This window comes from Acanthisitta chloris, unplaced genomic scaffold (assembly GCF_000695815.1).
Source record: "Acanthisitta chloris isolate BGI_N310 unplaced genomic scaffold, ASM69581v1 scaffold4750, whole genome shotgun sequence".
NCBI lineage: Eukaryota > Metazoa > Chordata > Aves > Passeriformes > Acanthisittidae > Acanthisitta > Acanthisitta chloris.
The window spans coordinates 6,790-12,250 of NW_008652067.1; positions in this window are offsets into that span (position 1 = coordinate 6,790).

Genomic DNA, 5,461 nt, shown 5'->3' on the forward strand with positions numbered 1-5,461 from the left:
CGTTTTAGTGTGAAAACGACCAAATTTCCCTTCGGTCCCGGTGGCGATGTTGGGTCGCAAACCGCTTACCGTTGTCTGCAGTGCGGTAGAAATGGAGGCCCACCAGGTTGAGCTGGCGGAGTTAGGTTTAAAAACCTTGATTCACGGAAAGACTCTACAGCTCGAAAGTTGTAAAATACGTATGTTTTATTCAGCGCTGAGAGGCATGGGGGATCGCTCCTCCAAAGGCATGCGTGCCTATAACAACACCTTTCTTTGTATTTATCTCTTAGGGTGTTGTATATACATTAGGTTGCTTAATACACCTATATATATTCATAACCTGTCCCCGCTTCGTACTTTAATGAGCTCTAAACTCATTTCCATGCGTTTGTGCTTGCGCAGTATCTTCGGGTGGTCGTGGGCAGGGGTCTTCAAGAGGAAGGCTAGGAGTCTTCATCAGCTTAAAGTTCTAACCCTGTCCCTTAGCACGTGCACATTGTACTTGTTTTTTTACTAACTCAGCACTCTTCTGCCTTAATAAGCTAAAGCACTCCTAAAATTAGTGTTCTATACATGTGGTAAGATAAGGTAACACCCTGTTGTGAACTACTGTCTTGATTTATTTCTTCCCTTGTTCACTCAACAGGCCCTTAATTGCCTTTTGGAGCCTACTTTGTTTACTCAGCCAGTGCCTTCTGAAATTCTTTCCTTGGGGCCTACTCCTCTTACCAATTCACCCTTAGCTCTGGTCAGTATCCTTTCCTTTTGAAGTGTACATGTCGATGTGGAGCAAGCACAAGCAGGCAGTACCAGTTGTTTAGTAAGCAACTCCCAGTCCATCATTGATTAATCTTTTTGACTTCTTTCTATCAGTAGTTTTAGCTTCTTTGTATCAACCTTGGGTTGGAATGATAGCGGTTGGAAAGGGAACTCGTGTCTCAGCACCTTCACAGGGAGGAGTTTTGTCCTAATATAAACCTAATACCTAACATACTCGAATCTAACATAAACTGCTCTTTTTCATCTTGAAGCCATTTCAACCTTGTCATGTTGCTCCGTGCTTCAAGTTGTCCTTTGTGGTGGATAGTGATGATTTACTTGTATCACTGACATTAATTAATTTGGCAATGTTACACTTCAAAGCCACAACATGAAGGGGAAAAACAAACCCTTGAGCACCTTTAATATTTGGGAGAGGAATGATAAACCCCCACAAAGTTATTCCCAAAGTGATGTTCTCTGTTCTCTTACCTGTGGTGATTTAAGGAGAAATTCTGTGTTTTTTGTGTTCTTAGTAACTGGAGTTTGTTACTGCCATTTCAGGTGGTGTAAGGAACGTTTTCCTCAGCCTTTTCTGCACAGTTGTGGTAGGAAAATGAGGATTTTTTTTCTTGTTCTCATCCATAAAATAAAAGGTGAGTTGAGGTAACTTTTGGGAAGGGAGGGTTAGTTCTGTAAGTTTTTATGTGGAAAATCTGTGTTGGGAAACAGTCATTGGGGTCAATAGGAAACTGTTGTTGTTGTTATGATTGTTGAATGATTATAGAATTATTATGACTGCTATTACTATTATGGAATCATGGAATTATGGAGTTATAATTGTAATTGAATACTAATAATACTACTAATATTAATAATTCCATAATTCCATAGCAAATCCAACATAATACTAATAATTTTGTAATACTGTGGTAGTAGCAGTAATAATAATAATAGCTATTAATAAGATGGTAATTCAACAATACTAATACTACTAATAATAATTTGATAATTATGAATCTGCAGTTCTGTAATTATAAATAAACATCATCATCATCAGCCAGTGAAAATAATGCCATAGCAATTATAATTCCAGAGTAATTCCATATTCTCATTCTTCTTCTTGAATTAATATAATTATTACTGAACTGTTACGGAATTAATATGGAATTATTGTTGATGTCGTTTGTTACTGTTACTGTTGTTATTAAAGCAGAAGACATAAAGGAAGAGCAGACAGGAGGTTTTTGAGTTTAAGGTGTATCAAAGTATTTACATAAAGTGGAATTCAGTAGAAACATTAATTTTCAGGAATGTTTTCTAAATTGCAAAGGATCAGATATTTTACATAGATATAAATAGTTATATATATGAATGTATATTATACCTTAGCTCTCTATTACATGTAATTATCATTACCTAATGAATTTACATATGTAAAATGTAAATGAATTTGCAGCAGGTGGCACTTGTAAGCACAGAAGGAACAGTTGTGGGAGCAGTAGGTTTGGACTTGGACACCTTTCCAACCCAAACCATTCCCTGATTCTATTATGTATGTACTTACCACCCAAATAGACTTTGTGTCGTGCAGTGAGGCTGTTAATGGTAGCAAGTGATGTCCAGTAGGGAATGTTACCACACCAGTGTCAGACAATCCGTGCTTTACTCACTGTCTTTCTGTGTATATCGAATCCTGGTTGGTATTACCTATTCCCTAATGAGATTAGAAGAATCATAGTATCATAGAATTTAAGGGTTGGAATGGGCCTTACAGATCATCCAGTCCCAACCCCCTGCCATGGGCAGGGACACCTCCTCACTAGATCAGGTTGCTCAAGGCCTCATCCAGCCTGGCCTTCACCACATCCCTGGGCAACCTGTGCCAGTGTCTCACCACTCTCACAGGGCAAAACCTTTTTCCTAATACCTAACATAAACTTTCCCTCCCTCAATTTGAACCCATTACCCCTTGTCCTGTCACTGCAGTTCCTAACACAGAGTCCCTCTCTGGCTCCTTGTAGGCCCTTCAGATATTGAAAAGTTGCTCTGAGGTCTCCACACAATCTTCTCTTCTTCGAAGAGAGACTAAAGAAGAGACAAAAGCTGTAGATTATCTTCTGTATAGATAATTCAGGAATCTTCTGGATTGATTTGTAGTGATACAGTTAGAACCTTTCATTAGAAGTAGTAGTTTAATCCTTGATGCTTTGCAGGTGTTTCCTATGTAGACAGAAATAGAGGTCTCTGGATGGATGTGACAGAGAGTGGTGGGTCTGCAAGAGAGGAAGTTGTTTGACAGCTGAAGAAATTTGTATGATGCTCATGTCCGTTCTGTCTGCTCATAAACTGAGATAAACCAAGTATTCTTGTCTGGGTGTGACAAAGCCACATAGGAAGGGTTGAGAGTAACAGCCTTGGTTGGAATTTTGGCCAAGAAATGAAGGGCAATATCTTCCAAAGTATTAGAGATGTGATATCCTTTAATGAGGATAATCAGATAATGAGGAGATAGTAAGTGCTGCACAGCCTGTGTAAAGCTGTCTGACTCATACACAAACTGTGGGACTTACAGAAGGAATTACTGAGGTGAAGTTCCCGTCCTGAGTCGTGATCATAGTGGTACCTTCTGGCATTCAAACCTCTGAATCTTTGAATTAATTTGCATCCATCTTTTTACAGCTACAATTCTTTCTTCCTTTAGAAGACTCGTTATTGTAATTGCTTAGATTTACCTTGTTATCCTCTTGAGTAATATATGACATTTTGCTGCTGTCAGTATGTCTTAGGGATGATTTCGTTCAGGTGCTGCTTTCTTACTTGGTTTTCCCCACAGATTCATTCTTGAACTAGAAGACAGCAATACAAATGCCTAAAGTTTCTTCAGGTAAATAAGAAAATAATGCAGGAAATAAATCTTTTCTCATCTTGTTGAAAGAAAGAATCATAGAATCAGCTGAGTTGGAAAAGACCTCCAAGTTCATCAAGTCCAACTCTACTGTGGTTACTAGACAGTGCCACCAAGTGCCACATCCAGTCTCATCTTGAAACCCTCCACCTCCCTGGGCAGCCCATTCCAATGCCTGATCACTCTCTCCATAAAAAATGCCTTCCTAATATCCAACCTAAACCTCCCCTGGCAGAGCTTGAGTCTGTGCCCTCTTGCCCTCCTGCTAGTTGCCTGGGGGAAGAGAACAGCCCCCACCTGACTACAACCTCCTATCAGGGAGTTGTAGAGGGTGATAAGGTCACCACTGAGCCTCCTGTTCTCCAGCATAAACACCCCCAGCTCCCTTAGCCTCTCCTCATAGCACTTGTGCTCGAGTCCCTTCACCAGCTTTGTTGCTCTTCTCTGGACCTGCTCCAGCACCTCAGTATCCCTCCTGAACTGAGGGGCCCAGAACTGAGCACAGGATTCAAGGTGTGGCCTCACCAGCACCGAGTACAGGGGCAGAATCACCTCCCTGGTCCTGCTGACCATGCTGTTCCTGATCCAGCCCAGGATGCCATTGGCCTTTTTGGCCACCTAAGCACACTGCTGGCCCCTGTTTAGCTTCCTGTCTTTCCAAACTCCCAGGTCCCTTTCTGCCTGGCTGCTCTCCAGCCACTCTGTCCCCAGCCTGGAATGCTGCATGGGATTGGTATGGCCAAAGTGCAGGACCAGCACTTGGCCTTGTTAAACCTCATCCCATTGGAATCAGCCCATCTCTCCAGCCTATCCAGGTCCCTCAGCAGAGCCCTCCTGCCTTCCAGCACATCGACATTACCCCCAACTTTGTGTCATCTGCAAACTTGCTAACGGTGCACCCAATCCCCAAAAGAAGCACAGAAAGTTTAGTGTTTTGCAAAATACACAAGGCTGTGTGTTTTGGAGCTGCCAATCCCTGAGATACAATGGAAGAACCAAGATAAAATCATAATGGCTTACTATATCTTTTTTTATGAGTGAAGCAAACAGCTGTTTTTAACTTTAGACTTCATGAAAACTTCTGAAAAGCATAAACTCCCTGCATATTTTCAGTACTGTCATGGACAGGGGTCTTAAGAGGCAAAACAACCATCATGCATGAGACAATAGTACAGCTTTTCTGCAGAAATTATCCTGTTTTTGTTGAGATTGTAAACAATTTTATTATTATATGTGTCTTGTTTTAACATCTCAGTTTAGGAGATAACCTCCCTGATTTGTAAAGTCAGGCATGAGTCACAAGATCAAGCAGTTGTTAAATGCTAATTGATGAAAGGGAAAGGCTAAATAGAAGCTGTAAGAGGCATTATATAATGGATAAAATCACATTTTTTTGCAAAACAGTGTTAACAGCAATATCTGATAATTTGTTGCTTTTATTCTAATCTCACAATTTCATGTCTTTATCAGAATAATTTGACTACTATGTGGTAGCTCCTTTTTTCCTCCCTTTTAAGTGGATGTTTTCACAAATACAGTTCACTGTGTAGTGGCACATGCACACTGTCCTACAGAGAGGTGTAGCATTAAGGAGGTGGAAATGGAGCCACAGAATTAGTGGTTTTCTTGGCAGTTTATGTTGGCAAAAAACGCTTGTCCAACCACAGGTTTAGTGCTGTGATACTGCATAGAACATCTATATTATTTGGGGTCAGAATATGACAAAATTATGGCATGAAACAAATCAAATTCTTTCCCAAGACCCAAACGTCTAGTGCGTTTATTAATTTCACAGGATCATCCATGATGATG